Genomic DNA, 13534 nt, shown 5'->3' with positions numbered 1-13534 from the left:
CCTTTTTGATTGTCAGCTGGTTTTTCAGTTGTTGTCTCTTATTTTTTGCCTGGGGTGGCCTTGGACTGCAATTCTCCTTCCTATGCTTCACTTATAGCTGGGATTACAGTATGAACCAACATGCTGTGCTTGTTTGTTGAGATGGGGTCTGGCTAACTTTTTGGCTAGGTTGGCCTTGAATTTTGATCCTCCTGAACACTGCCTCCTGAATAGCTCAGATTCTGTACAGGCAATACCCGCCACTCCAGTCCTATTTCTGCATTTTGAGGGCTTTTAAAACAAAAACTATTTTAGTAATTAACTATATTTACCTGTTATTCTTTTTTTTTTCTGGCATAGGGGATTGTACCCAGGATCCCATGAAAAAATTCTATTAACATTTTCTGTCAAATGTCTGATGCGATTTCTATCTGCTAACTGGATTCTGAACTTAGTATCTTAAGGAGAACACTCAGTTGCTCACTGTAGGTGGAAAGGACAACTGGAGAATTACAAATGTATTAAGTCGTTCAATCCAACAATAAGTCCTTACAAATACATTGAATTCCTTGTTTTAGTTTTAAGCATTTTTCCCTCTTCAATTTAGTGTATGCTTTTGTGATATTATATTATTTTTGAATGAGCTACAGGCACAATTCATTCAACACAGAGGGAAAAGGATGGTAGTAAGATCATATGAGTTTCAGCCACAGAAAGTAGGAGACCTCTTTAGCTAGTGGATCTACTGCCTAAGGAATTCCAGAAAGAGTGACTAATGTCACCACTACTGGTAGAGCTTTGCCAGCATGGAGTGATTGACAAGTGACCTAGGCATGCACATTGCAATGTGTTTATTTTTGGAAGCCGCATTTATGAACATTATAAGTGCTTTTCTGAGCTTTTTAATATTGTTGTTAGGGAAGAGTCTGGGGGGAATTCCAAGATGGCGGCTAGAGGTAGGAAGCAGAAAGCGACCCTCCTATAGTGAAATCTTGGAGAGACACTGGAGACACACTTTGCAGGCATAATCACCGAGAAAAGGCATAACTTTGACTCCTCCACATCTCCAGCCGGCGCAGAGAATCTCCACTTCACGTTAAACGGAGAACCGAGGAGGGCCCCCGGGGCCGCCAGTGGCCGGCGCCCATATGGCTTGGGAAGACGCGGACCAGGTGAGCTTCGTGGTACTGCGGTAGCCCCACAGACAATCCTGGGCCAGAGCAGCATAGCCCCCTGGACAGACTGACCTCCACCCGGGAAAAAAAGAGAAACTGAGTACTAAGCAATAAGAACAGTTAAGACACGCTGGAAAGAGGGTGGGGCGCCCTGAGCGCTGAAGATTGGGGGAAGGGAATCCTTCCCGGGACTGTAAATAAACAAGCCCGGCGGGCTGGAGAGGCTCTGGCGGGAGCGGGGCGCGCCCAGCAACCAGGAGCGGGGATGCTTGTGAGAGGAGGGAAGACCCACTTCCCACGTGAACTGTAAATAAACACGCAGGCCTGACAACGCGGGGCAGTGTCACCTTTCCCAGTGCTTGGAAAGGGGAAAGCCTGTAGCAGAGGCCCCCGCACAGGAGAACTCTGAGCAAACAAACCCTGTGGGACCAGGTGAGTGCTAGCTCACCCCAGAGATCTGCTTAGCTGAGATCTCTGGGGTGAGCTAAATAACGCCTCCAGCTACAGGCTGAGAGCAGCAGGCAGGCAAGCCACAGTTGCAGATACCACTCTCAGAACTGCCTCCAGACTCTTTTTTTTCTCTTTCTCCCTACCTTTGATGAGAGAACAACCGAATTACAGCTGCAAGCTGAAAAACTTACTGAAACTGTATTGCATTTGAACTTGGGACACTTGGTGGGGCTTTTTTTTTTTTTTCTTCTGTGTGTGTGTGAGTGTAGTTTTGTTCTACTTTATGCATCCCCTTTGATGAGACAACTACAGAACAACATCTGAGGCACCAACTCCAGGACTGGAGATTGAGACGGACATCCAAATTATTAAGACTGAAATTGCATTGCATATAAACTTGGAAGTTTTTTGTTTTTTTTTTTTAATTTTCTATTTTCCATTTTATTTTAATTCATTTTTATATATAGATATTACTTTCATATACTTATTTTTTATTTTTTTTATCTTTGATTTTCAATCCTCTCTCTGTCTCTCTATTGTCTGTTCAGCTTACTGTCGATTAGTACACTAACACTCCCTGTTTATACCTTTGAAACTCTCTTGTCTGATACCTTGTTCTGCTTTCTCCCTCTTGTCTGTATATTTGCTTTCCCCTTTTCTTTAACTTCTTGCTTTCCATCTCAGCTCACTCTTCCATTCTCAATATTACCATTGTTATTATTACAAGCTAGAAAATACTTAATTACACACAGTACAGGGACAGTAACAACACCAAGGACAATGACAGGAAGACAGAAAAAACAAGGAAACCAGTTTCCCCACAGCAAAAAATTAGTACAGGAACCAAGGGGAATGAAGAGAACAGAAACTCAGATCCAGACTCCAACAAAATGAAGATAAACTATGCCAAAAGACCCAATGAAGCCCACAAGAATAATTTAAAAGAAGACATACTACAAGTACTCAATGAGAATTTTATAGAGATGATACTGGATAGGGTCAACCAAAATGTACAGGAGACACTCAAGAAATTCCAATACAATAAAAATAGAGAATTTGAAAAAGCAAAAGAAGAAATAAAGGAAACCATAGAAGCACTGGATAAACACCAAAGTGAAAGAGAGAACACAATGAATAAATGGATAAATGAACTCAGGACAAAAATAGACAACAATAAAGAAGAAAACAGCCAGGATATGGAAAACCTCACAAAAAAGAACGAAACAGAACTGCAAAACAAAACGGAAGGCCAATCCAGCAGAATAGAACAAACAGAAGACAGAATCTCAGAACTTGAAGATGAAATGGTAATTAAAGGAAAAACTGAAGAACTATTAATTAAACAACTCAAGACCTGTGAAAAGAAAATGCAAGAACTCACTGACTCCATCAAAAGACCAAACTTGAGAATCATGGGCATCGAAGAAGGAGAAGAGGTGCAAGCGAAGGGAATGCGTAATATATTCAACAAAATAATAATGGAAAATTTCCCAAATCTAGAGAAAGATATTCCCATACAAATGCAAGAGGCCTCCAGGACACCAAACCGACCAGATCAAAATAGAACTACTCCACGACATATCATCATTAAAACAACAAGTTCAGAAACTATGGAAAGAATATTGAAGGCTGTAAGAGAGAAAAAACAAGTAACATACAAAGGTAAACACATCAAAATCACAGCAGACTTCTCAACAGAAACATTAAAAGCAAGGAGAGCGTGGGGTGAGATCTTCCGGGCACTGAATGAAAATAACTTCAACCCCAGGATACTCCACCCAGCAAAGCTATCATTCAAAATAGATGGAGCAATAAAAGTCTTCCATGATAAGCAGAAACTAAAACAATATGTGACCACAAAGCCACCATTACAAAAGATTCTGCAAGGGATCCTGCACACAGAAAGTGACACCCAACTTAACCATGAAAAGGCAGACAGCACCAAACCACAGGATAAGAAAAAGCAAGACAGTAGAGAGTAACATCAAGTTAGGTACACACAATCAAACCTTCAAACAACTAAGATAACTAAATGGCAGGAATCACCACATACCTATCAGTACTAACGCTTAATGTTAATGGACTTAATTCACCCATCAAAAGACACCATTCGACAAAATGGATTAAAAAAGAAGATCCAACAATTTGTTGCTTACAGGAGACTCATCTCACCGACAGAAATAAGCATATGCTTAGGATGAAAGGCTGGAAGAAGATTTACTAAGCCAATGGCCCCCGAAAACAAGCAGGAGTAGCAATACTTATCTCTGACAAAGTAGACTTCAAACCTACATTGATCAAACGAGATAAAGAAGGACATTCCATACTAATAAAAGGGGAAATAGACCAAAAGGAAATAATAATCATCAATCTGTACGCACCCAATGTCAACGCACCCAATTTCATCAAACATACCCTGAAAGACCTAAAAGCATATATAAACGCCAACACAGTGGTTGTGGGAGACTTTAACACTCCATTATCATCAATAGATAGGTCATCCAAACAAAAACCCAATAAAGAAATCCGAGATCTAAAATATGCAATAGATCAAGTGGACCTAGTAGATGTCTACAGAACATTTCATCCAACCTCTACACAATATACATTCTTCTCAGCAGCCCATGGAACCTTCTCCAAAATAGATCATATCCTAGGGCACAAAGCAAGCCTCAGCAAATATAAGAAAACAGAAATAATACCATGCATACTATCTGACCACAATGCAGTAAAAGTAGAACTCAACAACAAAAGTAAAGACAAAAAACATGCAAACAGCTGGAAACTAAATAACTCATTACTTAATGAAGAATGGATCATTGATGCAATAAAAGAGGAAATTAAAAAGTTCCTAGAAGTCAATGAAAATGAAAACACAACCTACCGGAACCTATGGGACACAGCTAAGGCAGTCTTGAGAGGAAAGTTTATAGCCATGAGTGCATATATTAAAAAGATTGAAAGATCCCAAATCAATGACCTAATGATACATCTCAAACTCCTAGAAAAACAAGAACAAGCAAATCCCAAAACAAATAGAAGGAGAGAAATAATAAAAATAAGAGCTGAAATCAACAAAATAGAAACCAAAAAAACCATACAAAGAATTAATGAAACAAAAAGTTGGTTCTTTGAAAAAATAAACAAGATCGATAGACCCCTGGCAAACCTGACTAAAATGAGGAGAGAAAAAACCCAAATTAGTAGAATTAGGAATGCAAAAGGGGAGATAACAACAAACACCATGGAAGTCCAGGAAATCATCAGAGACTACTTTGAGAACCTATATTCAAATAAATTTGAAAATCTAAAAGAAATGGACAGATTTCTAGATACATACGATCATCCAAAACTGAACCAAGAGGAAATTAATCACCTGAATAGACCTATAACACAAAATGAAATTGAAGCAGCAATCAAGAGTCTCCCCAAAAAGAAAAGTCCAGGACCTGATGGATTCTCTGCTGAATTCTATCAGACCTTTAAAGAAGAACTGATACCAACCCTCCTTAAACTGTTCCATGAAATAGAAAGGGAAGGAAAACTGCCAAACACATTTTATGAAGCCACTATTACACTTATCCCAAAACCAGGCAAAGACACCTCCAAAAAGGAGAACTATAGGCCAATCTCCTTAATGAACATTGATGCAAAAATCCTCAACAAAATAATGGCAAATCGAATTCAGCAACACATCAAAAAGATTATTCACCACGACCAGGTAGGCTTCATCCCAGGGATGCAGGGGTGGTTCAACATACGAAAATCAATAAACGTAATAAACCACATTAACAGAAGCAAAGACAAAAACCACTTGATCATCTCAATAGATGCAGAAAAAGCCTTTGATAAGATCCAACATCATTTCATGATAAAAGCTCTAAGAAAACTAGGAATAGAAGGAAAGTTCCTCAACATTATAAAAGCTATATATGACAAACCTACAGCCAGCATTATACTTAACGGAGAGAAATTAAAACCATTCCCTCTAAAATCAGGAACCAGACAAGGATGCCCACTATCTCCACTCCTATTCAACATAGTACTGGAATTCCTAGCCAGAGCAATTAGGCAAGAAGAAGGAATAAAAGGAATACAAATAGGTAAAGAAACTGTCAAAATATCCCTATTTGCAGACGACATGATCCTATACCTTAAGGACCCAAAAAACTCTACTCAGAAGCTTCTAGACATCATCAATAGCTATAGCAAGGTAGCAGGATATAAAATCAACATAGAAAAATCATTAGCATTTCTATACACTAACAATGAGCAAACGGAAAAAGAATGTATGAAAACAATTCCATTTACAATAGCCTCAAACAAAATCAAATACCTAGGTGTAAACCTAACAAAAGATGTGAAAGACCTCTACAAGGAAAACTATACACTTCTGAAGAAAGAGATTGAGGAAGACTATAGAAAGTGGAGAGATCTCCCATGCTCATGGATTGATAGAATCAACATAGTAAAAATGTCTATACTTCCAAAAGTAATCTACATGTTTAATGCAATTCCCATCAAAATTCCAATGACATTCATTAAAGAGATTGAAAAATCTACTGTGAAATTTATATGGAAACACAAGAGGCCACGAATAGCCAAGGCAATACTCAGTCAAAAGAACAATGCAGGAGGTATCACAATACCTGACTTCAAACTATATTACAAAGCAATAACAATAAAAACAGCATGGTACTGGCACAAAAACAGACATGAAGACCAGTGGAACAGAATAGAGGATCCAGATATGAAGCCACACAACTATGAGCAACTTATCTTTGACAAAGGAGCTAAAAATATACGATGGAGAAATAGCAGCCTCTTCAACAAAAACTGCTGGGAAAACTGGTTAGCAGTCTGCAAAAAACTGAAACTAGATCCATGTATATCACCCTATATCAAGATTAACTCAAAATGGATCAAGGATCTTAATATCAGACCCCAAACTCTTAAGTTGATACAAGAAAGAGTAGGAAATACTCTGGAGTTAGTAGGTATAGGTAAGAACTTTCTCAATGAAACCCCAGCAGCACAGCAACTAAGAGATAGCATAGATAAATGGGACCTCATAAAACTAAAAAGCTTCTGTTCATCAAAAGAAATGGTCTCTAAACTGAAGAGAACACCCACAGAGTGGGAGAAAATATTTGCCAATTATACATCAGACAAAGGACTGATAACCAGAATATATAGGGAACTTAAAAAACTAAATTCTCCCAAAACTAATGAACCAATAAAGAAATGGGCATGTGAACTAAACAGAACTTTCTCAAAAGAAGAAATTCAAATGGCCAGAAAACACATGAAAAAATGCTCACCATCTCTAGCAATAAAGGAAATGCAAATTAAAACCACACTAAGATTCCACCTCACCCCTGTTAGAATAGCCATCATCAGCAACACCACCAACAACAGGTGTTGGCGAGCATGCGGGGAAAAAGGAACCCTCTTACACTGTTGGTGGGAATGTAGACTAGTACAACCACTCTGGAAAAAAATTTGGAGGCTACTTTAAAAGCTGGTCATCGATCTACCATTTGATCCAGCAATACCACTCTTGGGGATATACCCAAAAGACTGTTACTCCAGAGGCACCTGCACATCCATGTTTATTGCGGCACTATTCACAATAGCCAAGTTATGGAAACAGCCAAGATGCCCCAGCACTGACGAATGGATTAAGAAAATGTGGTATCTATACACAATGGAATTTTATGCAGCCATGAAGAAGAACGAAATGTTATCATTCGCTGGTAAATGGATGGAATTGGAGAACATCATTCTGAGTGAGGTTAGCCTGGCCCAAAAGACCAAAAATCGTATGTTCTCCCTCATATGTGGACATTAGATCAAGGGCAAACACAACAAGGGGATTGGACTATGAGCACATGATAAACGCGAGAGCACACAAGGGAGGGGTGAGGATAGGTAAGACACCTAAAAAACTAGCATTTGTTGCCCTTAATGCAGAGAAACTAAAGCAGATACCTTAAAGCAACTGAGGCCAATAGGAAAAGGGGACCAGGAACTAGAGAAAAGGTTAGATCAAAAAGAATTAACCTAGAAGGTAACACCCACGCACAGGAAATCAATGTGAGTCAATGCCCTGTATAGCTATCGTTATCTCAACCAGCAAAACCCCTTGTTCCTTCCTATTATTGCTTATACTCTCTCTACAACAAAATTAGAGATAAGGGCAAAATAGTTTCTGCTGGGTATTGGGGGGGGGAGTGGGAGGGGGTGGAGTGGGTGGTAAGGGAGGGGGTGGGGGCAGGGGGGAGAAATGAACCAAGCCTTGTATGCACATATGAATAATAAAAGAAAAATGAAAAAAAAAAAAAAGGGAAGAGTCTGAGTTCAAACCCCAGTACCACACAGACACACACACACACACACACACACACACACACACACACACACAAATGTTAGGAAAACCTTTAAATACACACAAGGAAGACTTTTCTCCTGGCTAAATTTGTTTCATCCAAATCCACAGAATGGATCTTCCACTTCCCGCTCTCCTTGCTTTTGAATAGAACTCACTTTCCTTCTCCAAAGGCCTCTTGACTCTTCTTGTCAGGCACAGGTTTTGTGAAGCCCCTCAGATATGAGAAGAGGGTGTGAGCTAACCCCACAGGCCTCAGATCCACTTCACTGACCACACTGAAGGGCTGCTAAAGGTCCTTGCTTGAGCAGTTCTGTTCAATCTCTGGTAGTTCTGTAGTGTGCCCCCCATTCCCCTCCCATATCTTGGTATTACATCAACCTCATTCATGAGATCTATTCTTTATATTGTCAGGACAAGCTATTTAAAACTAAAAAGAGGCAAAAAGTTGGGTTTTATGCCCTTTCAGTGTCATAATGGAGGAAGAACAGACTCATACATAGCTGGGCATAGTGACACATGCTGTAATCCCAGCTACTTAAGAGATGGGGATGGGCATTCGAGGCCAACCTGGGAAAAAAGTTAATAAGACCCCGTCTCAACAAATAAGCCACCTGTGGTGGCACATGCCTGTAATCCTAGCTATGCCAGAGGCATATGTGAGAGGATGATGGTCTGAGGCTGGCCCGAGGGGAAAAAAAAGAGACCCTCTGTGAAAAATAAAGCAAAAAGGGTTGGAGCTGTGGCTCAAGTGGTAGAGTGCTTGCCTAGCAAGTGTGAGGCTCTGAGTTCAATACCTAGTACCATCTGTGCCTCCCACTCCCTGTAGGCTCATACAAAGATTATGTCATTATTTTGGGGATGTATCTGCATTTGGCTTTTTTTAAGCGAGAAATTATAGGTTTGTTTTCTGTGAATTTACATACTATCTGTTTAGTAGAAAGATAACCCTAATGGCTACAGTTTTGTTACTTCATAGGACATTAACCAGATTTTTCTCTATTTCAGATTTTTTTGTATTTATTTGTTTATTTTTTATGGTACTGAGTCTTGAACTCAGGGCCTTCTGCTTCCTAGGCAAGCTCTCTACCACTTGAGCCATACCCCTAGTTCTTTCTCTTTTAGTGTTTTTTCAGGTAGGGTCTCACCTGGCCTGGTGTGGGACTGTGATTCTCCTTCTTTTCTCCTGAATAGCTGGGGTTACAGGTGTGCACCATCTTGTCTGGCCCTGTGGTTTTCTTTTTAATTGCTTACTTGACACGTTATAATTGTACATTTTTATGGGGTGTGGTATGATATTTTGATACATATGTATAATGTGTAATGACCAAATCAAGGTAATTAGTATGGTTATCAACTCAAATAATGATCATTTCCTTGTGTTAGGAGTGTTCAAAATCCTTTTTCTAGCTATTTTGAAATACTATAAATTGTTGTTAACTGTAGTCACCCTGCTGTGTTATAGAACATGAAAGCATATTTCTCCTGTCTAACTTTTTGGTAGCCATTATCCATCCTTTTTCCTCTCCCTACCCTCTGGAGAGCTTTGTTCTTACTCTCTACTTGCGTTGTTGCAGGAGGGCTCAGACAGACTGAGAGGGCACCAAAGCTTTTGGGAAGCAAGTTTATTAGGCAATCCGACAGCGACTCAGCAGACTCGAGTCCAAAGGCTGGGCCCTGAGAACAAAGGGGGCTTTCCTTATATACCATTAGAGCAGGTTACAGAGATGGGTAGGGGGGGTCACAGCTTGTCCCATACATAATCATGTTCACCTCTGGAGCCAGGTGACCCTTTTCCGGTCTCCAGGGAACATTCCCCAACTCTGGTTTTCTTTTCTTTCACTGTAGCACTCATTAATTTCTGTTTCCCCTCCCTGCCTTCCTGCCACAATATGAGATCAACTTTTAAGCTTCCGCATATGAGTGGCACCAAATAATATTTTTCTTTCTGTGCTTGGTTGTTTCACTTAATACAATGTCCTCTAGGCCATCCATGTTGCCACAAATGCAGGATTTCATTCTTTACAGCTGGGTAAAATTCCACTGTGTATATATGCCAATATTTTATAATGGATTCATTCATCCATAGACACCTACGTTGATTCCATGTATTGATTATTGTGAATAGGCTGTAGTGAACTTGGGACGGCAGATGGGACTTTGACATAGTGATTTCATTTCCTTTGGTCATATTCTGATAGTGGGATTTCTGAACCATAGCATACTTACCATACACTGTCTTCTCTCTAGGACAGTACAAACCCTACTTGTCAAATGCTGGTGAACCAGCCTTACAATTGTACCTCTTCCATCACTGACTAATTGAATAAATTCTTTGATTTCTATATTTGTCAGAGAGTTACATTTAAGGCTATGTAAACTACACAGTATTGTCTTTTTCTTGTGGTACTGGTGTTTGAACTCAGGTCTTTGTGCTTGCTAGGCAGGCACTCTACTACTGCTTGAGTCATGACTCAGTAGTTTCTTAGTTTCAAAAGACTGATTTTATTGAAAAAAAAAACCTTTGTATTAGATGTAAGGATACTTTTATGCAAGGTAATTTTAAAGATACATTAAGAAAATTTCATTTTATTAACTTAATGGAAAACATTGGAATGTAAGTTATACTGTATTTATCTTTTCCCCTGCAGAATTGATGAGAAGCTGGAAAAAAGCAAGAGAGTTTCTGCTAGATCAGCATGATACAGTTAGAATGCAGATTCTCTCTTCTAACTTGAAATCTTCTTATCTTCCACTTGGGGATCCCCTTCTCATTTTGTTAGCACGCACTTCCATATAGCTGCATGCCCTCAGCTTCCATTTCCTCACAAACCTCTTGGCTGAAGTTCCTTTGCATCATTCTCTCTATGGACCCATGATTGTTGCTCACCTTTCTAACATTTTCTGTTTCAGTGAAGTATGTGTCAGATGGGGTACAGAGATCTTTCATCAGAGGGAGAAGAGCCCTCGAATGGAGATGCCTCCTCAGCATCCTCCCACCACACAAAGCTCTGGAGAAAAATCTATGACTCTTGGGTTAGGCCCATACCTGATACCTCCTTGCTGGTGCTGAGGGAGTTCACTAGCTCATCATTCATTTCCACAGAGTTCCTTATTCTTTCCTTCCTTCTTTTCCCTTCTTTCCTCTGGATTCTTTAAAAAATCTCCTCTGAGATGACACTGTGATGAAGGGCACAGCCATCTACCGCTTTATCACCTTATGTCTGACTAATCTGAGGAGATAGAAAGTTGGTTCCCTGGCCTTCTTGTCTCATTCCCCTGGAGATTGCTCCTGTGACCTTGCCTTGGCATTTTGCCCTGGTCACATAAGGAATGTCACAAAGCACAATCTGTTTGGATTCTTCTTGGTGTATTTCGGGGGTTTTGCTGTGAGCCTTGCTCGCTCTATTATTAAGTGGCATGTTTTCTTTCTGAGGAGCATAAGGGTGGGCTTCTCAGACTTTAGAACTAGGAAACGTTGGAGTGGTACCATGCTGCTATTGTTTAGATCTTGAATATTCCCCAAAGGACCATGTGAAAGGTTGTGTACCCAGCTTAGTACTATTGGGAATTGCCTGAGCCTAGAGAGATGGGGCCTAGTGGGAGGTCTTTAGGTCATTGTGAGTATATCATTGAAGGGGGTTGTGGAACCCCTTTCTCTTCTCTCTTTCACTTCCTGGCCTTCGGGTGAGAGGTTTTCCTCCACCACACTCTCCTGTCATGATGCCTTGTCCAAAAGCATCCGGGCCAATCAATGCGGGTCTGAAATCTCTGTTAGCAAAAATACCTTTTTCTCTATATGATTATTTCAGGTATTTGTAATGTAGTTTTGGGAAGTTGAGTAACACACAGGTGAAGGTAAGGAGACTAAACTCTGAATTTTCTGCAAAAGAAACAAATCCAAAGGAAAACAATGTAGCAGTGTGAACAGAAAACTGTTTCAGTTAGCTCAGAGCCCATCTGCCTTGGTTTTAGCATGAAAAGAGAGATGTGTCTCTAGGTTTCCTCACTGTGTGAGCCTACTCAAGCACTGAAGTTTGTTCTAACATTTAAGGATGCATTTTTGACTGTTCTGTGTGGAATATTATGTCCATTATTACACTCTTCGTTTTCATACATTTGGCTTATACACCTAGCCATGTCACACTGCTTGATGGGTGATGTGTGATTTTCTCTTTGCTTTCTTCTCTCTCTCTCTCTCCCTCCCTCTCTCCCTCCTCCTCTCCCTCCTTTCCTTTCCTTTTTTTTTTTTTCTCCTCTCCTAACCTCCTCTCCCTTCTCCATGGTGGTACTGGGGTTTGATTTTAGGGCCTGGTGGTCAAGTGCTTTACTGCTTGAGTCACTCCTCCAGCCCATTTTGCTCTTGGTTATTTTTCAGATAGGGTCTTGCTTTTTTCCTGGGGCTGGCTCAAGTACTGAACTCTTTCATTACTATTTTCTGAGGGTGAGGTGACTGTTTACAAAAATACAGATTCTTTTGTCTTTTTCTTACAGAAAAATGTTGTAATGTAGAAGTTCATGAAGAGATTTGTTTTATTAGTTTTCTCAAACCTGTCTTAAAAAAGGTGAAAATACTACTTTTTAGTATACTTTATGAAGCCTGTTGAACTTTGTAAATGGACAAATATGGGGAATAATAATCAGTGTTAATTTATATGATCTTGTTTTGGTGGATGTGATAATTTTTAAAGGAGAATGAAGCCCTTTTCAAACTGACATCCCAATAGAGCAGAATTTTGAGTCTATAGTCATTCCATAGCATGATCTGTAGTAACAGGCTTCTCAGTTTAAAGTCTTCATCTCTTTTGCTTAATTACTGAAGTATAAATTGCTTCAGAAGGGTGGAGTGGCTCTAGAGGCTAGAGTACAACCTAGCAAGCATGAAGCCCTGAGTTCAAACCACATGCCACCAAAAATAAATTGCTTCAGAGAAATTTAAATACCAGTATTTGAATTTTATACCTACTCTTTGTAGGTCATGTTTATTTTTCAATACTGAACTGCTTCCCTTTAATAAATTGATATGTATTTATAATTCTATCTTGATTTAGGTCAAAGAATTTGTCCCTGAGAGCTATCAGTGATACAAGTAATAGGAGAGCATAGAAACAGATTTGCCAAATACTTTAGAAAGCATATGACTAAGTTCTGGATCTTATTGGCATTGTTACAATTTTTTTTTAATGTTAACCTCTTCCATCAGTTCCTTCTCTGGTCATTATTATTTGATAAGCTGAAGTTTAAACTCTCTCCATTCCAAATTGCATATCTTCATTATGTGGTCTTTCCAAATTGCATACCTTCATTATTGGTTATTCCAATTTACAGTTAGTCCTGATTAATTGATTAGAACAAAGTAGCATATAAATAAATATGCAAACAAACCAAAAATCCCAACCAAAGTATGAGTGAGATATCCAATTTTGCTGAGGTTTTGGACTTTCCAGATCACCATGTTCTCCTGGCCACCTTCCCTGCTCAGTCTCCTTACTGTCTTCCCCCTCATTTCTTCTCAATCCTTCCCCATTCCCTTTTTCTGCGT

The sequence above is a fragment of the Castor canadensis genome, chromosome 8, assembly GCF_047511655.1.
Source record: "Castor canadensis chromosome 8, mCasCan1.hap1v2, whole genome shotgun sequence".
In the NCBI taxonomy this organism is placed as follows: domain Eukaryota; kingdom Metazoa; phylum Chordata; class Mammalia; order Rodentia; family Castoridae; genus Castor; species Castor canadensis.
Note: the sequence above shows the minus strand (reverse complement) of the source record.